At 42.8% G+C, this 21,222-nt stretch overlaps 1 protein-coding gene across 1 annotated transcript in view; it reads right to left on the reverse strand.

The window, feature by feature from the left end:
• Positions 1–21,222, reverse strand: part of LOC129631841 (coiled-coil domain-containing protein 3-like) — a 72,201-nt gene that overhangs the window by 2,540 nt on the left and 48,439 nt on the right. Inside the window, exons 4-7 of the transcript XR_008704197.1 lie at positions 10,672–10,783; positions 9,924–10,107; positions 8,962–9,091; positions 1,873–2,106 (exon numbers count right to left, since the gene is read on the reverse strand). The gene's annotated coding sequence lies outside the window, so the exon portion shown is untranslated. The remainder of the gene's footprint in view (positions 1–1,872; positions 2,107–8,961; positions 9,092–9,923; positions 10,108–10,671; positions 10,784–21,222) is intronic.

A 21,222-nucleotide genomic window follows, 5' to 3' on the forward strand; every position in this document is an offset into this window, starting at 1 on the left:
CTTGTGACATGACATGACATAGTAGCTTTCTAAGTAAATCATGTTTTAAAGGTAAGAGGGATGGTATGGGGAGGGAGGTGGGAGGGGGCTTCAGGATGGGGAACATGTGTACACCCGTGGTGGATGCATGCTGACATATGGCAAAATCAATACAATATTGTAAAGTAAAAATAAATAAATATCTAAAAAAAGTATAAATTATTGTCAAACTCCTATATGTAGCAGTCATTTGATATAATTAATTTATAAACATACATTTAAGAAAAACACACACACACAACAGGGTAATTGAAGGAGAAAAGTTTCAAGATGAGGACTTATAATCCTACCCTCCTTATGAGAGGTGAGGAGATTTACCTAATGGGTGAGTTTGGGAGAAGGAACTTCTCCCAAAGTGCTTGCTTGGTTCCAAATCACTACTTTTATTTTATTTATTTATTTATTTTTTTAAATTTTATTTTATTTTTAAACTTTACAATATTGTATTAGTTTTGTCAAACATCGAAATGAATCCGCCACAGGTATACCTGTGCTCCCCATCCTGAACCCTCCTCCCTCCTGCCTCCCCATACCCTCCCTCTGGGTCGTCCCAGTGCACCAGCCCCAAGCATCCAGTATTGTGCATCGAACCTGGGCTGGTGACTCGTTTCATACATGATATTATACATGTTTCAAATCACCACTTTTAAAAGATGTATGTGCCCACAGCACCGTGAATTTGGCTGTGCATTAAGCAGCCTGTGTCTGGGACGGGGGTCAGGCATTTTCTTCCTCCTCTTAGGCCTGCATGGGGAAGTGTCTGACTTGGGATGAAGTGTTCTGAGGCCTGCTGTGACCACACAGCTAAAGCACATCCTCCAGTTTCACAGCTCTCAAGTACTAAGACTCATTGTAGATACAGTGTTTTCAAAGAAACCTTAATTGCTCTCCTACAATGGCAAAAAGCCAAATGAGAAAACAGTTTGAGACTGCATTTAACAAGGGCTACTTTTCTGTGCATCACAAACATCAGGAAAACACCATCAACCATAAACCTGTGTGCACTGACTGAAATGGATATTTTAATCATAATGATTAACAGTGAAAACTGGTTGCAATTTAAAACTCCCATCATTGCTATCTTAGATACCATTCATCCAGGTGATGTCAAGATAGAGATAAAGTGAGCTTCATTTATAATGTTTAAATGTTTGAATTAACTACAAATCTAGAAATATTCTACAAATGCTCAGCAAGATTGTCTTTTTTAATTTTAAATAAAAATGCTATAGGTAAAATAGCAATTAAAGAAAATGACAAAAATGTCATTTTTGTAAGAAATGACAAAATTTATGTAAGAAAATGACAAAAAATGTTAAGCCAAAACTAGAAATTAATGTTTTGGTTTAGTATTTTAAGTTTATTTAATTCATAAAAAGGATTTACATAGGATTCCTTTAAATAAAAAGCATCCATATGTGGTTAGTGTTTAGATGACAGTGATTCACTTATGCTTAGAGGTAGAAAAACTTCGTTGGGTACAGCAGAGCTTGGAAATGATTATGAAGCATTGCCAACTGAAATCAATTAGAAAGGAAGTGAAACATCTGAAAGAATACTTTTGGATACTAGGCAATAAGATTTCATTTCTAAAGTAGAATTTAAATGCAGCTTTTCAAGAAATTTAATAATTTAGTAAGTATCTCTTAAAGTCAAGAACTCTGGGACAAAAAAATCATAAAATTTCTGTCTCCTTTATTAGTATAGCTAATTATGGCTTGTACTTAATGTGCATTAAGTCAAATAAACAACTCAGAAGTTCACCAAATTAAAAACAAGGATCATTCATATCAAAAATCTGAAACCCAGCGCAAAAAAGATAATAGAACTAACCTTGGTCAAGTAAGTCTCCATGCTGTTATTCGAAGGGCATGGAATTGAGGTAGAAAAGCCTACGTTTGCTCTTGGAGTAAGATTTCCCTTGAGCACTAAAGGATTATTGAACTTTCCAACACAAGGGGGCTCCAGCACTGGCCTCGAGCTAAGAATGCCCGAATGAGTAAAGATTTGTTCTGCTATTTCTCCACTTCAAGTTTGGTGCTGATCACTGCCAGCCTCCCATGAGTCCTGGGGAAGATGGAAAACACCAACTTAATGATTTGCATTTTTAAAGTTGCCATATAGTAAATGGAATTCCCAATAAACTGTTTGAACACTGAAAACACAGAGCAGACCTCCTGTAAACAATAATAGCTGTAACCTTGTTCTAAAGAAGTACACATGTGTCTAGGGCTCCTCAAGTAACAAGTCACAGTTGGGAGAGGAGAGAAAGGGCATCAGGGAGAAAGGGAGGTGGCCTCACAGTGACACCTGCTGCCCTCTGGGACACACCTTCCTCCAGGAAACAGTTCAGGGATGAAGAAACACCCGATCCCACAAAGCCACTTTCAAGCATTTGCTTTCACTACCCTTGTATACACGTTTCACTCATGACCTCGGAGAAATTAAGTTTTGGCTCTGAGGAATCATCCAGAGTCACAATCTAGAGGGGAGGACAAGAAAGTCAATGGGTTATTGAAAAGAGCTAAAACAGCCCCAGGAACAATTATAAGTATCCCCTACTTTTCCAAAGTTCACTTTATGTCACTTCACTTCTAGGAAAGGCCTAAGTCAGCATCTGTTTTTGATAATAAAAAAAATTTTTTTTGAAGAGACTCTTTGATTTCATATAAAAAGTTTCAGCATATGTTTTACAGTGAGAGGCATCGTGCTCCCCAAGCAGGGAGACTGGCCCCACTGAGCTCCTTCCCTGGAAGCCACACCCCACATCTCAGTGTCAAGTCACCACAACCCTGAACCCTATATGGGAGCACCTGTGCTTCACTTGTGCATATTCATTTTAGGCTTCAACTAGCAGAACGTGCCCTTGGGTACCTACTTCTTTGCTGTATGCTGCTTTGGCTTATGAAAGGCTTCCTAGGAATGCTCTGCTTTCAGACAGTGGGGAAACCTGGACGAGGCACTGGAGGTGCCATCTGCCCTTTCCATCCTCCACACACCCTCCCTCAGTCAGATAACCATACTATTTCTAGCCACTCTGTGAATTATCCTGTCTTTCACTCCTGTGTTAATTGCCCCCAATTTCACAAGCATACCTTTATGCAGTGTGCTGCTGCTGCTAAGTCACCTCAGTCGTTTCCGACTCTGTGTGGTAAAACTTAAAAGGACACCGTATTAATAGTTTGTCTTAGGCCGCCCTCTAGCAGTGACTATCTAGTTAGCTTTCACTTCCTACTAATCTCATGAACTGTGCTCTATAAAAATTAGGCTTTAGAGACAAATTAACGAACTAAATTTATTTTCTGTGATTCTGTGTTTTGACTTGCTTGTCTAGTTTACCTTCCAGTGACTTTCTAACTTCTAGTTCTACTAGGTAGAGTTGCTTATATTTTTCCAACTCTGCTTTATGAGAATCTTTTTGCAAAGTTTTCACCTTGGAGAGTTCAGATTCCAAGTCTTTAATTATGAGTTCCATCTGACTTCTTATGGAAGCATTATTCTTCTCTTGTAACTGCTCTTAATTCTCCTGAGATGCTGCTTGTATCTAAGGCAAATTTAAAAAGATAACATTTTAAAAATAATCATTAACCTGGAAAATAGTATTTGCTCCCTTTACTTTTGAGTCAGTGATTCAGAAAGCAATTTTAAAGGTTAAGCACTGGGACGACCCAGAGGGATGGTATGGGGAGGGAGGAGGGAGGAGGGTTCAGGATGGGGAACACATGTATACCTGTGGCGGATTCATTTTGATATATGGCAAAACCAATACAATATTGTAAAGTTAAAAAATTAAATTAAATTAAAACAACAACAACAACAAAAAGAGCAGAAGTTTAAAACAATTATTGTCAATGTGAAGTGAATTAAATGTGAATTATAAAATTAAAGTGGAATTATTGTTATAGTGGTGCTTATATAATCTGATAATTCAAAGAACAAGAGGATCAACTTAAAATTTTAAAAATTGAATGAGACAACTTAAACATAATTCAAGAGGATGGGACCAGTTCTAAACCACAATATTTTCTTTTCCTCCTAGTAGTCTTGTTTTTACCAATTGGTCTTATAAATGAAAGGATTCTCTAGTGAGAATCATTCTGATAGGTCAATTTGGTGATAACTGTGATGGAAACGGAAATATTTAAAGGGAGAAACAAGTGCCCCCTTCCTTCCAGAAAACTACCAAACCAACTGCTCTAAAGGAAGTAGAGGAAACACAGAAGATGTATAGATCCAAAACATAATTTACAATGAGGTGAATTCAAGAACATGACAGATGAACAAATTAACCTGCAAAAAAAAGGTTGACTTCCTTTAATTTCTCTACGAGATCCTGTCTCGCCCTTTCATCAATCTCCCGTTTATACTGCTCTATTTCACTGTGTTCTATCATATTCATTTCTATATGACTTCTGAGGTTCACTACTTCTTGCTCCAACTTCTTTTTATCCTTCTATAGTTTTTCACATTTCTTTTGCATTCCTTTCATAGATAATAACTCCTCTAGAAGAACTTGATTTTTTGCATCCAGGTGCAGACATTTTGAAGATGCAGTTTCCAGCTCTGCTGTAAGATCGTCAATCTGCAAGAATGAACAATACTGTTTGGTAATGAGGCAAGTGGACTGAGCACAGCCTAACTCAAACCCAGGATCAAATAGATACGATGGTATCTGTATTGCAGAATGTAGGACCAGGGATTACTCAGAGAATCAAGAAAGAAGTTCAAACCACCAAGAGTCACAAAATATATTCTTCACTGTCATCATCTTTGTCACACAACATTTGCACTTGATTTTACACTCTTTTCTATTTTTTCTCCATAAAATCACTACAAGTCACCTCTTAGTAGAATGTCTCTTACTCCTCCCCCCATCTTAATGTCCCATGTTTTAAAGAAGTTTGAGGGATGCTGTATTGAGTTATCTAGGTCTGAGTTAATAAATGCTTCCCAAAAGAAGATTGTGAAAATAAGACTCTCATAAATATGGATTCTAATCCCATGTATTTTTCTGAACTATGAATAGTTTTTGCTAATTTGAACTGCATTCCAAAGAAAAATAATTCAAAAGGTTAAAGAAATCCCATCTTCTAATAGCTTAGTGAGATGATCCATACATTTTTCTGAGCAACAACAGCAACAGCAAAAAATGCCTCATTTTTGTAACCATTTGTTACTTTTCACAGAACAGAACATACCAAACAAAACAACAAACAAAATTTGTGGGAATTTCAGTGACACCGAGTTGCAAAGAACTTTTCTTTAGACAGAATGATTACTCAGTAAGTCGAGGTGAGTGGATGTGGTGGTATTGAAACTGTCTACAAATTCTTTGACACATTTCTCTGAAATTCCCTCCCATTAAATATGTGCTGGCCTCAGTAACTGATTTCTACTGGACGGAGTCTGGGGAAACTGACTTTTGTTCTGTGGGAAAGCCCACCCTTAGCATAAGTCACTACGTTGTGAAGACGCTCAGACCACATGCTGAACACCTTGACAGTACCCCCACTGACCGCCCCCAACTAATGCCCCATCCAAAAGCTATCTCCAACTGCCAGACATGTGCATGAACTAATCTTCAGATGACTCTGGTCCCCACCTTCATGATATCCCAGCTGATGCCGACTGGAAAAGAAACGTGCTGGCCTCACTCACTGAGCCTTGCCCCAACACAAATGTTTGAACAAAGTAAATGCTGTTTTGAGCCACTAGGCTTTGACGTGGTTTATTATACAATTTGCTGGCAATAAATACCTGGCACAGATACCGACATTAAAAATGCCATTAAAAAAGAACTAAAAGATGTGAGAATGCCTTTCAACCTAGAGGTAGGTGAGATCTGAATGGATGCAGAGAAATAAATGAAAACCCAAAGAGCTTCATGACATTGTAAACTGAATCCTGATGGCCCTTAAAGAGGCTGCTGGTGACAGCTTCTAGGCAAGAGAAGAAAATCACACTGAAACACAGGGGAAAGGAGACTCTTGCTATGAACCAGCTGAAAGTAACATCAATGAGAGGGATAAGCTATCAAAAGGGGGGGGGGCTATTAAATATAAAGGAACCAGTCTCAATTATATTTGGGTTCAATATCTGTTATCTCCTTTACAGCATCTCCACATGTCCAGTGGTCACACGATGCTAAAAGAAAGAAACAGCTTTTGGGCTAAGATCAAATCTAGGGTGCTGTCAGGAAAACATGGTCTAAAGGTGAAGCCTATAGGCTGTAAAACCCTTCATTAAGACCATGGAAAGACTTAAGGTGGTGCCTCAAATTCCTTTAAAGATCTTAAGGGCATAAGAATTTTAAAGGCATCATCCTACAAAGCTTCACAAGAAGCCCAAGGTGCAGAGCTTCTCTCAAAAAAAGATTTGTGAGGGTAGCCTCTCCAATGATGTGAACCCCAATCCAATTTTCAGGACAGTAGAAGCTTTAAAGAGAACCTTGGCAGCAAAAAAACAGTGCTTGGCCTAACAGAGACCAAGACATACAAATGAGAATAGCCCTTTGGGATTTTCTTAGAAGTTCAATAAAGAGGAAGGTGGCTTAAGAAACATGACTCAGCTACAGACAGAGGTCATTTCTTATGAAAAGGACAGCACACAGAGCTCAGAGGGTAGAACAAAGGAGAAGCACTCCTATGGGCAGGACCAAGTCCTCATCAAAGAGCTGGCAGCACCAAACTGGACCTCAGAGCTGCTATGGACCATGGTGCCTCCTGTTTCCCATTTCTGAACAGGAGAATCTAGTCATTCAGCAGAATGGTGGGGGTGTGGGTGGCAGATAACTCGTCCCTTTAGTTCTCAAGTCTTAGTACTGAGAAGGTTGTGCTCACAGGGTCACACTCTAGAAACCACACCCAGAAGCCTCATCTGCATGTGCCACCTGTACCTGATGAAGATGGTAAGACCTGTACTTGAGCCTGGGCCTCACACTGTTAACAACTGAGACTTGTGAGGGAATGGGTAGGGAAAAGGGTTCCATTTTTCATTGGAAGGAATATAAAAAAAATTGTGGCCAGTGAGTAACTGTGCTAGTTTTTAAATGTACCCATTATTTTTAAAAACTTTATTCTGTAAAAAATGGTAGAATATAGGCCAAGTATAAGTGACTTGCTTCTATTGAACCGAAGATGATGAAAATGATGCTGTGTGAACTGCAAAGCGAGGTTAGACAAGGCAGCAGAGCTTCTGACTGGCTCTCAACCTGGCAACCAGGCTCCATGTTGTGAGTAAGCCCAGGCTGCAAAGAGAGCCTAGGTGTTCAGGGTAGGTGTTTCACTTGTCTGCTTTCACCAAAGTCCAGCCAACCACAGATACCAACTATCAGACATGGGAATGAACACACCTTCACCCGATTCCAGCCCCCAGCCCTCGAGCTGCCCCACCTGAAGCTGAGGGGACAAGAAGCCAGCCGTCCTGGCCACCTTTTCCTAAATGTAGATTTTGAACGAAACCAATGTTGTGTATTGAAGCCACTCAACTTAAAGCTGATTAGGAAAAAACAGAAAAATTGATTTTTGAAAAAGAGAAAATAAAGAAACATAATTTGAATGCAGGTAGAAACTGGTCTCCTATAAACTGGAATATAATAAAAGGTGAGATTTTTAATGACAATGTTGATGAGAAGCATATAACTAGAAGGAAGACTTAAGAACTATTCAGGAAGAAGTTTTTTCAGGGTTCCCTTCAATTATAATTTCTTACAAATAGGCAAGTGTGACTCCTTAGAATTTCTGCTCAAGTTTGAAAGCAATGAAGACTAGTAAGCAATGAGACATATGATTTGAACTTTAAGAAATAACTAGAAATAGTTTAATTACCAAAATCAGACTTCTGACCTCATCTCAATTTACTAAAATTCTAAAACAGATGGGTAGCTTTGAGTAGTTACTAATATAGAACTCAATCTTCATTGTCCTCTCCTCACAGAGAGAAATAAAACACCACGAGATGCCACTTCATACTTGCTAGGATGGCTATATTCACAGAGACAGGTAATGACTAGTGTTGACAGGAATGTATAGAAATGGGAACGTTTTACATACTTTGGATAAAAATATAAAATGATGCAGCCATGCTGGAAAACAGTACGGCAGGTCCTCAAAAGGTTAAACAGAGTTGCTGTGTAATACAGCAATTCTATTCATAACTGCTTTCCCAAAAGAAATGAAAAAATATATTCACACCAAAACTTAGACATAAATGTTCACAGCAACATTACTGACATTAGCCAAAAAGTAGAAACAACCCCAAAGGTCCATCAGATGATGAATGAATAAATCAAATATGGTACATCCATACAATAGAATATTAATGAGCAATAAAATCAAGGAAATACTGATACATGTTAGATGTACCTTGAAAATATTATGCTAAATGAAAGAAGGCAGTCACAAAGGATCCCATATTGTGTGATTCCACTGACACAAAATGTCCAGAAAAGGGACATCTACACAGTCAGGGAGTGGAGTCATGGTTTCCTCAGGCTGGGAAGATCAGGAAAGGAAAACTGGCACAGGGTGATTTCTTTGGAGGGTGATGAAAATGTTCTAACGTGGTAATGCCTATATAACTCTTTAAACACAATAAAGTTACTGAACTGTATGGTTTAAATGAATGAACTGCATGGTATGTTCATTAGATTTCAACAAACCTGCCACCCAAAACAACGGACGCTTTGGGGTCATTAATGCTGTGCTGCTTAGCTTCAGATCACCAGCCAGGGTTCAAGACAGAGAGAGAGTCAAGAGTGTGCCCTTTTTATCTCAAAATGATATAGGGAAAAGCTGTCTTTTTTACTGGTGTCCAACCTAAAAAATTAATAGACAGATCTGTGTTTCACTGCTGAAAGCATGGAATGATTTATATTTCCCCAAATTAAGTGATTTGGGGGTTCTAAAACTGATTAAAAATTACCTTATGTTTTAGCATATTAATTTGAATATCCATTTCAGTTTGACTGGTTTTTAAATCTCCATGGAAACTAAGCTGTCCATTTTCATATTCGTTTAACTTCCTTCTTGTCATTTTTAAGAGCTTCTTAAATCTGTAGAAATGTATAGAATGAGTAAGTTCTTTAAGAGCAGATATCTAATAATTAAACAGATATATGTTCTATCAGATAAAACAAACAAATTATAAATTATAATCCTTTCTCATTGTTCAAATTTAATATTCCTTAAAAGTATAATAACTAAATTCTAATCTTAGATAAATATTATGAAGAAAAATTTTATCACCTTTAAATATACTGTGTGTGATATATGTAATATATGAGTTCTTATCAATAAGTTAACGTCCATTTTTAGCATGCTAGTGTGAAATATTAATTGATTATTAAATGTTAGTTATAAACCAGAGGTCAGTATTCACGCTAAAGATGAAGAGATATTATATATGAATGTTTTTTGAAAAGACACAAGACACGTTTTTTTCCTATTGACCACAGCCTCTACAAAAAGAAAAGGAAGTAGATACAAAAAGCCAACAAGATTCTTACTCAAAATTGAGGAAAAAAAAAAAGAAGAAAAGAAAAATCTTTGGAGCCTGAGTTAAGTGGCAAATAACCCAGGCTGAGAGTTTTAGAAGAAAGGAAATCAGAAGAGAGAGCAAGGGTACCAGTCTCTTCAAGACTGTTTTAAGAGGTGTAGAAATCTTGCCCAGCACATTGTTAACAAAATGCAAAGCAATGTAGAGAAAATTAAAAGAGAAAAATATTAATGAGAATCAGAGAAGAACCCTTTGTATAATCATCCCTTGGCATCCACAGAGGACTGGTTCAAAAATCCCCCAACACTCTGTATATACAAAATCCACGGATGCTCAAGTTTCCCAAAGCACATTTTCCCTATACTTTCAGTCATCCCTAAATCACTTACATTATCTAATACAATGTAAACGCTTTGTAAATAGTTATAAATACAGTGTAAACACTATGGAAATAGTTGCCAACTTGAGACCAATCCAAGTTTTGCTTTTTGGAACTTTCTCAATTTTTTTTTTCCCTGAATACTTTTGATCTTGGGTTGGCTGAATCTGTAGATGATGAGGGTTAACTGCACTCTGCAAAAAAAAAAAAAAAAAAAAAACAGAAGCAGTTTTTTATCTTACTGATCAAAACATGGTCACTAATTTTATTATTCTTTAAGTTACACATAGATTTTTGTATGTACATTTTATAACTAAAATTTTGGGGCAAAAAGAAAATATAAGACAAATCAAGATACTTTTTAATGTTGTCCAACAAAAACACAGGTAGGTTTTTAGATAATAAATTACTTGAATGATGAAGGGAAGGAACACAATTAAAAGAAGGCAGGATTACCAAAAAGAACAAAGACACTTTGCAGAAGTAAAAATTCAGCATAGATAATGAGGAAGAGAGTGACATTACTATATGCAGAGGCATGGTTTTTACTGTTTTAGAAATCATTACAGATAAGTATAACACTGCTGCACTCAAAAACATTTCAGATTGTGCTGACTTTCCACAGTAAACCTTGAAATAGGATAATGTGTTTAATTACGAAAATACACATAAAAAATGAATTTGTGTCTAAGGTTTTAAATAAAATAAAATTACACTTTAATTAATAGTTGAGATTATCAGAAATGTTAAAATCTTACCCAGTAATCTCTTTTTCTAACTCACTGTTTTTCTTCTTTTCTTGGTCCAAGCTATTTTCCAGAGATTGTTTTAATTCAATGTATTTCTTTAATTGTTCCTTTCATCCTCAGACTTAGAAAAAAACAAATTTAGAAAATTATTTCTAAACACCTAGAGAGACTTATTCTTTCTTAAAATATCATTTCTCATGAGTTCACAAGTTAATATGAATTTATAGTAAACACAGTTTTTAAACCTGATTGATGCCAATAACAGATTTCAAAATTGATGACTTCTCCTGAAACAACTTAAATGATTTCACCATTTTTCTGGAATTTAAATTGCCAACATTTATTTGTTAAAAATAGAGACTTTTACACATAAAATACTAAATGTTAATGAAAGTTTTTATAAACACGGCCTATATTTACATTTTACTTTCTAGAGATGCTCTAAAATAATTTTCATCAATAGTTCAAGATATTCCAGGTTTTGTTAAGTCACACCTTACTAAAATAATCTTTGAAAAATTCCCATGCAACCCCCATCTCTAAAAAAAAATATCCAACAAATGAAAAATACAGTCTTTCAGAAAAATGGTTCTATGCAGACATAGTGTTCATTCTTAATGAAAAGAAAAAACTAAAATATTTAAAATGATTCATTCCCAAAAATCTCACAGAAAGATCTGGATTAAAAAAGGAACTCAAAATTCTCAATCAAATCATTACTCAAATTTCTGGACTCAAATAGATATTTGTGTACCAATGTTCAAAGCAGCAATATTAACAATAGTCAGAAGATGGAATTTCATTGACAGATGAATAAATAAACAAAATGTGGTCTATATAAAATATTGCTTTTGGATTATCACAATTTTTTAAATTAAAATCTTACTATAAAATCATGAATTTTATGAATTCAGTCGACTTCTACTATAGAGGAATCACAGTACTAGTAGCAAGAAGAATCAATAAAAATACAATAATTTAATCAATGAGACTTTTCATATTGTCCAAAATATTCTTATATATTACTAGTTAAAAAAAATTAAAATCCTTTCTCAGTATGACAGAAATTAAGAGACAAAGACACCAATGTCCCCATCTACTCAAGATAAGGCCTGATGCTCTGTACCGACTCCAAAGTAACACTGAGAATAAAGTCACAACACGAAGGGCCACTGACAACCCGGTTTCATCCTCCAGAAAAAGACGCAGGTTCCAAATCCAACTAGACAAGAGGCCTGATACCTAATTCACAACTCAAGGAGCAAGCCGAGTTCAGTGCCTCAACACAAGACGAGGCCTGCCTCCCTTGTTCAAACTTCACAGAAACCTCGAGATGGATGTCAGAAATGGAGAACAACCCTGAAGTTCCCGCCTCAACTCGAGATGAGGCCCTATTCATTCATGCAGTGATGTGAGACAAATCCCGAGGTGCCCCTCGCAACTCGAATGCAGATCTGACTTCCCTGAGGAAACATGAGCGGGTCCCGCAAGTCCCCACACAACTCGAGAGGAACCCTAAGCTTCCCACCACAATTCCACAAAAACCACGAAATTCTCCCATTCACACGAGATGAGGCCTTTTTATGCTGCAGCGTTTCCCAAGAAATCTCATGTTCCCTCTTGGAACTGGAAAGGGAACTTGACACCCTTTCTTAAACCCCAGAAGCTTCCCAAGATATCTGTGCCCACTTGAGAGGAATGCTGAGTTTCCCACCACAACTCAAGAAGAGCCCTGTTTTCCCCTCCTCAACTCGAGATGACTGTCGATTACGCTTCTTCGTCAGTAAAGGAATCTCAATGTTGCTGTCACCCCTCAAGAGGAGGCCAGTCTCACCTTGAAACTTGAGTGCATTCCTGGGAGTTGTGCCTCAATTCAAAAAGGCCCAGATTTCCCCATCCACTACAGATAAGACTAATTCCCCTGCACTGACTCGACTGCAACCCCGAGTATCGACTCAAAACATAAACGGAGGTGTGACAGCACCGGGGTACCTCGAGAAAAAGCCCCAGATTCTTATGCCAACTCGACAGGAAGCCTGACAGCCCTTTTACACCTCGAGAGGGAAGCGGAGTTCCATGTCTCCACATGAAATGAGGCCTGACTCCCCTGTTGAAACTCCATAGGAACCCAGAGATCCATGTCAGAACTGAAGAGGAACACTTAGGTTCCAGCCTCAACTCGAGATGAGGCTCTATGCCCTGCACCAACTGGAGAGGAATCCCGAGAGCCCCCTTGCAACTCGAATGGAGACTTGACTTTCCTGAGGCAACACAAGTGGGTCCCTGAGGTCCCTGTAGCAACTGAAGAGGAACACCAAGTTTCCTGCCTCAACTCGAGAAAACCCAGGAGATTCTCCTCTCAACGCGAGATCAGGTCCCTTTCCACTGTAGCATCTCGAGGGAAATCCCACCTTCCCTCTTTAAGACTCGAAACAGTACTTGAAACTCCTTAGGCAACTCGAAAAGTCTCCACTCAAGAGGAACACCAAGTTTCCCACCACAACTCAAGAGGAGCCCCATTTTCCCCTCCTCATCTCGAGATGAAGGTCCATTCCCTTGCTTCGTCTGCAAAGGAATCCCGACATTCCCATCACACCACAGGAGGCCGGTCTTACCCTGAAACTCGAGAGGAACTCCAGGGTCCGGGACACCATTTGAAAAGACCCTGATGTAACCATCCACTCGAGACAAGGCCTCATTCCCCTGCAACGACTCGAATGTCACCCCGAGTATCAACTCACAACATGAAAGGAGGACTGAGAGCCCCATGGCACCGCTAGAAATAGCACCAGATCCCTACCTCAACTCAACAGGAGGCCTGACACCCCTTTTCCACTTCGAGAGGGAAGCGGAGTTCCATGTCTCCACAGGAGATGAGGCCTGACTCCCCTGTTGAAACTCCATAGGAACCCAAAGACCATGTCAGAACTGGAGAGGAACCTTGATGTTCCATCCTCAGCTCAAGATGAGACCCTATACTCCTGCACCGACTGGAGAGGAATCCCGAGAGGCACCTCGTAACAGGAATGGAGACTTGAATTTCCTGAGGCAACATGAGTGGGTCCCTGAAGTCCCCGTCGCAACTCAAGAGGAACTCCAATCTTCCTGACGCAACTCAAGAAAACCTAGGAGATTCACCCATCAAGGCGAGATTAGGCCCCTTTCTGCTGCAGCGACCAGAGAGAAATTCCACCTTCCCTCTTGAGCCTTGAAAGGGCACTTGACACCGTTTAGGCAACTCAAGAAGTTCCAGACACACCTGTCTCCATTCGAGAGGAACAGCGAGTTTCCCGCCAAAACTCAAGAAGAGCCCCATTTTCCCCTAAACATCTCGAGATGAGGGTCCATTCCCCTGCTTCATCTGCAAAGGAATCCTGCATTCCCATCACACTTCAGGAGGAGGCTGGTCTCACCTTGAAACTCGAGAGGAACTCTAGTGTCCGGAACACCATTTGAAAAGACACTGATGTCCCCATCCACTCGAAATAAGGCCTCATTCCCCTGCAACGACTCGAATGTCACCCGAGTATCAACTCACAACACGAAAGGAGGACTGAGAGCCCCATGGCACCTCTAGAAATAGCCCATGATCCCTACCTCAACTCAACAGGAGGCCTGACAGAGGGAAGCAGAGTTCCATGTCACAACACGAGATGACTTCTGACTTCCCAGGGGAATGTCCATAGGAACCCTGAGATGCCTGTCAGAGTTGAAGAGGAAACCTGTGTTTCCTGCCTCAACTTGAGATGAGGCCCTAGTCCCCTGCACCAACTCGAGAGGAATTCTGACCTGCCCCTCGCAACTCGAAAAGAGACCTGAATTCTCTGAGGCAACAGTAGCGGGTCCCTAAGGTCCCAGTCACAACCCAAGAGGAACCCCAAGCTTCCCGCCCAAACTCGAGAAAAACCATGGGATTCTCCCCTCAACGCGAGATGAGGCCCTTTTCCAAAGCAGTGTCTCGAGAGAAATACCATGTTCCCTCTTGAAAGGCGAAGGGCGTCAGCCCTTGATGCAACTTAGGAAGTTCCCCGACATACCCGTCCACACTCGAGAGGAATACTGAGTATCGCAGCACACCTCAATCTGAGCCCCTTTTCCACTTCTCATCTCGAGATGAGGGTCGATTCCTCTGCTTTCTTGGGAAAGGAATCCCAATGTTCCCATCACACCTCAAGAGGAGGCTGGTCACACATTGAAACTCGAGAGAAACCCTCATGGGTCGTGCCAAAATCCCAAAGTCACCGATTTCCCCATCCACTCGAGATAAGGCCTGATGCCCCTGCACTGATTCGAATGTACCCCCAAGTATCAAGTCACAATACGAAGGGCCACAGACACCCCGGTTGCATCCTCCAGAAAAAAAAAAAAAAACGCAGGTTCCAAAACGAACTCAACAAGAGGTCTGACACCTCATTCATAACTCAAGAGGCAAGCCGAGTTCAATGCCTCAACACAAGACGAGGCCTACCTCCCCTGTTCAAACTCCACAGAAACCATTAGATCTGTGTCAGAAATGGAGAGAAACCCTGAGGTTCCCACCTTAACTCGAGATGAGGCCCTATTCATCCCTACAGTGATGTGAGAGGAGTCCCGAAGTGCCCCTTGCAACTCGAAAGCAGACCTGACTTCCCTGATAAAACACGAGCGGGTCCCCCAGGTCCCCACGCAACTCGAGAGGAACCTTAAGCTTCCCACCACAACTCCAAAAAACCATGAAATTCTCCCCTCCACGTGAGATAAGACACTTGTACACTGCAGTGTTTCCCAAGAAATCACACGTTGACTCTTGGAACTTGAAAAGTAACTTGACACCATTTATGAAACCCCAGAAGCTTCCCGAGATATCCGTCCCCACTCAAGAGGAATGCTGAGTTTCTGGCCACAACTCAAGAAGAGCCCCGTTTTCCACTACTCAACTTGAGAGGAGTGTCAATTCCTCTGCTTCGGTAGTCAAGGAATCCCAATGTTGCCGTCAACCCTCAAGAGGAGGCCAGTCTCACCTTGAAACTGAAGCACATCCCTGGCAGTCGTGCCTCAATTGGAAAAGGCTCCGATTTCCCCATCCACTCAAGCCTGACTCCCCTGCACTGACTCATTTGGAACCGAGAGTATTGACTCAAAACACGAAGGGAGGTGTGACAGCCCCGTGGCACCTTGAGAAAAAGCCCAAGATCCCTATGCCAACTGGAGAAGAAGCCTGACACCCCTTTTACACCTCGAGAGGGAAGCAGAGTTCCATGTCTCCACACGAGACAAGGCCTGACTCCCCTGTTGAAACTCCATAGGAACCCAGAGATCCATGTCAGAACTGGAGAGGAACCCTGAGGTTCCAGCCTCAAATCGAGATGAGGCCCTATGCTCCTGCACCGACTGGAGAGGAATCCCGAGAGGCCCCTCACAACCCAAATGGAGACTTGCCTTTCCTGAGGCAAGAAGAGCAGGTCCCTGAGGTCCCCGTCACAACTCGGAGAAGAACCCCAATCTTCCCAACGCAACTCGAGAAAAACCACGAGATTCTCCCCTCAACGCGAGATGAGGCCCTTTTCCAGAGCAGTGTCTCGAGAGAAATCCCACGTTCTCTCTTGAAATGAGAAAAGGAAACTCAAGAAGTTCACCGACATAGCCATCCCCACTCGAGAGGAACATGGAGTTTCCCGGCACACCTCAATCTAAACCCCTTTTCCCCTCCTCATTTCGAGATGAGGGTCGATTCCCCTGCTTTCTCTAGAAAGGAATCGCAAAGTTCCCATCACACCTCAGAGGAGGCTGGTCTCATATTAAAACTTGAGACAAACCCTCGTGGTTGTGCCACAATCCCAAAGACACCGATTTCCCCATCCACTCAAGCTAAGGCCTGATGACCCTGCCCTGATTTGAATGTAACCTCGAGTATCAAGTCACAACATGAAGGACCACTGACACCCCGGTTGCATCCTCCATCAAAAGCCTCAGGTTCCAAATCCAACTCGACAAGAGGCCCGACACCTCATTCACAACTCAAGAGGAAAGCCGAGTTCAATGTCTGAAGATAAGAAGAGTCCTGCCTCCCCTGTTCAAACTCCACAGAAACCTCAAGATGGATGCCAGAAATGAAGAGGATCCCTGAGGTGCCCGCCTCAACTCGAGATGAGGCTCTATTCATCCCTGTAGTTATGCGAGATGAATCCCGAGGTGCCCCTCGCAACTCGAAAGCAGATCTGACTTCCCTGAGGAAACATGAGCGGGTCCCCCAGGTCCCCATACAACTCGAGAGGAACCCTAAGCTTCCCAGCACAACTCCAAAAAAAAACCATGAAATTCTCCCCTCCACACAAGATGAGGCCCTTTTACACTGCAGCGTTTCCCAAGAAATCCCACGTTCCCTCTTGGAACTTGAAAGAGAACTTGAAACCTTTAATGAAACCCCAGAAGCTTCCCAAGATATCGTACCCACTTGAGAGGAAAGCTGAGTTTACTGCCACAACTCAAGAAGAGCCCCGTTTTCCCCGCCTCAATTCGAGATGAGTGTCAATTCCTCTGCTTCATTGGTAAAGGAATTCTGATGTGTCCGTCGCAACTCAAGAGGGGGCCAGTCTCACCTTGAAACTCGAGCGCATCCCTGGGAGTCGTACCTCATTTCAAAAAGACCCCGATTTCCCCATCCACTCCAGATAAGCCTGATTCCTCTGCACTGACTCGATGGGAATTGCGAGTATCGATTCAAAACACGAAGGGAGGTGTGAAAGCCCGTGGCACCTCGGGATTAAGCCCCAGATCCCTATGCCAACGTGACAGGAAGCCTGACACCCCTTTTGCACCTCGAGAGGGAGGCAGAGCTCCACGTCTCCACATTAGATGAGGCCTAACTCTCCTGTTGAAATTCCATAGGAACCCAGAGATCCATGTCAGAACTGTAGAGGAACCCTGAGGTTCCATCCTTAACTTGAGATGAGGCACTATGCCCCTGCACGGACTGGAGAGGAATCCCCAGAGGCCACTCGCAACTGGAATTGAGACTTCACTTTCCTGAGGCAACACGAGCGGGTCCCTGAGGTCCCCATTGTAACTTGAGAGGAACCCCAAGTTTCCCACTGCAACTCAAGAAAAACCAGGAGATTCACCCATCAAGGCGAGATGAGATCCCTTTCCACTGAAGCGTCTCGAGAGAAATCCCATCTTCCCTCTTGAGCCTTGAAAGGGCACTTGACACCATTTAGGCAACTCGAGAAGTTCCAGATATACACGTCTCCACTCGAGAGGAACACCGAGATTCCCGCCCGAGACACTGATGTATAGAACAGTCTTATGGACTCTGTGGGAGAGGGAGAGGGTGGGAAGATTTGGGAGAATGGCATTGAAACATGTATAATATCATCTATGAAACGAGTTGCCAGTCCAGGTTCGATGCATGATACTGGATGCTTGGGGCTAGTGCACTGGGACGACCCAGAGGGATGGTATGGGGAGGGGGGAGGGAGGAGGGTTCAGGATGGGGAACACATGTATACCTGTGGCGGATTCATTTTGATATTTGGCAAAACTAATACAATTTTGTAAAGTTTAAAAATAAAAAATATTAAAAAAAAAAATACTCAAGAAGAGCCCCGTTTTCCCGTCCTCATCTCTGGATGAGGATTCATTCCCATGCTTCATCTGCAAAGGAATCCCAACGTTCCCATCCCAACTCAGGAGGAGGCCGGTCTCACCTTGAAACTCGAGAGGAATTCCAGGGGTCGGGCCACTGTTCGAAAAGACCCCAATGTCCCCATCCACTCGAGATAAGGCCTCATTCCCCTGCAACAACTCGAATGTCACCCTGAGTATCAACTCACAACGCGAAAGGAGGACTGAGAGCCCCGTGGCACCTCTAGAAATAGCCCATGATCCCTACCTCAACTCGACAGGAGTCCTGACACCCCTTTTCCACCTCGAGAGGGAAGCAGAGTTCCATGCCCCAGCACGAGACGACTTCTGACTCCCCAGTGGAATGTCCAGTGGAACCCTGAGATCTCTGTCAGAGCTGGAGAGGAACCCTGAGTTTCCTGCCTCAACTCGAGATGAGGCTCTAGTCCCCTGCACCAACTCGATAGGAATCCCAACCTGCCCCTCGCAACTCGAAAAGAGACCTGAATTTTCTGAGGCAACACCAGTGGGTCCCTGAAGTCCCCATCACAACTCGAGAGGAACCCCAAGCCTACCGCCCGAACTCGAGAAAAATCACGAGATTCTCCCCTCAACGCGAGATGAGGCCCTTTTCCAAAGCAGTGTCTCGAGAGAAATACCACATTCCCTCCTGAAACATGAAAGGGTACTTGACACCTTGATGCAACTTAGGAAATTCCCCGACATACCCAAACCCACTAGAGAGGAACACCGAGTTTCGCTGTACACCTCAATCTGAGCCACTTTTCCACTTCTCATCTCGAGATGAGGGTTGATTCCTCTGCTTTCACTGGAAAGGAATCCCAACATTCCCGTCACAACTCAAGAGGAGGCTGGTCTCACATTGAAACTCGAGAGAAACCCTCGTGGATCTTGCCACAATCCCAAAGACACCGATTTCGCCATCCACTCGAGATAAGGCCTGATGCCCTGCCACAAATCGAATGTACCCCCGAGTATCAAGTCAAAACAGGAAGGGCCACTGACACCCCGGTTGCATCCTCCAGAAAAAAAAAAAAAAAACATGCAGGTTCCAAATTCAACTCGACAAGAGGCCTGACACCTCATTCACAGCTCAAGAGGAAAGCTGAGTTCAATGCCTCAACACAAGACGAGGCCTGTCTCCCCTGTTTAAACTCCACAGAAACCGTGAGATCTGTGTCAGAAATGGAGAGGAAACCTGAGGTGCCCGCTCAACTCGAGATGAGGCCCTATTCATCCCTACAGCAACATGAGAGGAATCCCGAGGTGCCCCTCGCAACAAGAAAGCAGATCTGACTTCCCCCACGAAACATGAGCGGGTCCCCAAGGTTCCCGCGCAACTCGAGAGGAACCTTAAGCTTCCACCATAACTCCACAACAACAATGAAATTCTCCCTTCCATGGGAGATAAGGCCCTTTTGCGCCACAGCGTTTCCCAAGAAATCCCATGTTGCCTCTTCGAACTCGAAAAGGAACTTGACACCCTACATGAAACCCCAGAAGCTTCCTGAGATATCCATCCCCACTCAAGAGGCATGCTGAGTTTCCGGCCACAACTCAAGAAGAGCCCCGTTTTCCACTCCTCAACTCTAGGTGAGTGTCGATTCCTCTGCTTTGGCAGTCAAGGAATCCCGATGTTGCCTTCACCCCTCAAGAGGAGGCCGCTCTCACCTTGAAACTCAAGCGCATCCCCGGGAGTCGTGCCTAAATTCGAAAAGGCCCCGATTTCCCCATCCACTCCAGATAAGCCTGACTCCCCTGCACTGACTCGATTGGAACTGAGACTATCGACTCAAAACATGAAGGGAGGTGTGACAGCCCCGTGGCACCTCAAGAAAAAGCCCAAGATCCCTATGCCAATAGACAGGAAGCCGGACAACCCTTTTACACCTCGAGAGGGAAGCAGAGTTCCATGTCTCCACACGAGACAAGGCCTGACTCCCCTGTCGAAACTCCATAGGAACCCAAATATCCATGTCAGAACTGGAGAGGAACCCTGAGGTTCCAGCCCCAAATCGAGATAAGGCCCTATGCTCCTGCACCGACTGGAGAGGAATCCCGAGAGGCCCCTCGCAACTCTAACAGAGACTTGACTTTCCTGAGGCAACACGAGCAGGTCCCTGAGGTCCCCATCGCAACTCGAGAGGAACCCCAATCTTCCCGACGCAATTCGAGAAAAACCACGAGATTCTCCCCTCAACGCGAGATGAGGCCCTTTTCCAGAGCAGTGTCTCGAGAGAAATACTACGTTCCTTCTTGAAATGTGAAAAGGTACTTGACACCCTTGATGAAACTCAAGATGTTCACCAACATAGCCGTCCCCACTCGAGAGGAACACGGAGTTTCCCGGCACACCTCAATCTGAGCCCCCTTTCCCCTCCTCATTTCGAGATGAGGGTCGATTCCCCTGCTTTCTCTGGAAAGGAATTGCAAAGTTCCTGTCACACCCCAAGAGGAGGCTGGTCTCACATTGAAACGCTGAGGAAACCTCATTGGTCATGCCACAATCCCAAAGACACTGATTTCCCCATCCACTCGAGCAAAGGCCTGATGACCCTGCCCCGATTTGAATGTAACCCCGAGTATCAAGTCACAACACGAAGGACCACTGACACCACGCTTGCATCCTCCATCAAAAGCCGCAGGTTCCAAATCCAACTCAACAAGAGGCCTGACACCTCATTCACAACTCAAGAGGAAAGCCGTGTTCAATGTCTGAAGACAAGAAGAGTCTTGCCTCCCCTGTTCAAACTCTACAGAAACCTCGAGATGGATGTCAGAAATGGAGAGGATCCCTGAGGTGCCCTCCTCAACTCGAGATGAGGCCCTATTCATCCCTGCAGTGACGCGAGACGAATCCCGAGGTGCTCCTCGCAACTTGAAAGCAGATCTGACTTCCCTGAGGAAACACAAGTGGGTAGACCAGGTCCCCACACA

This window comes from Bubalus kerabau, chromosome 17 (assembly GCF_029407905.1).
Source record: "Bubalus kerabau isolate K-KA32 ecotype Philippines breed swamp buffalo chromosome 17, PCC_UOA_SB_1v2, whole genome shotgun sequence".
Classification (NCBI taxonomy): Eukaryota; Metazoa; Chordata; class Mammalia; order Artiodactyla; family Bovidae; genus Bubalus; species Bubalus kerabau.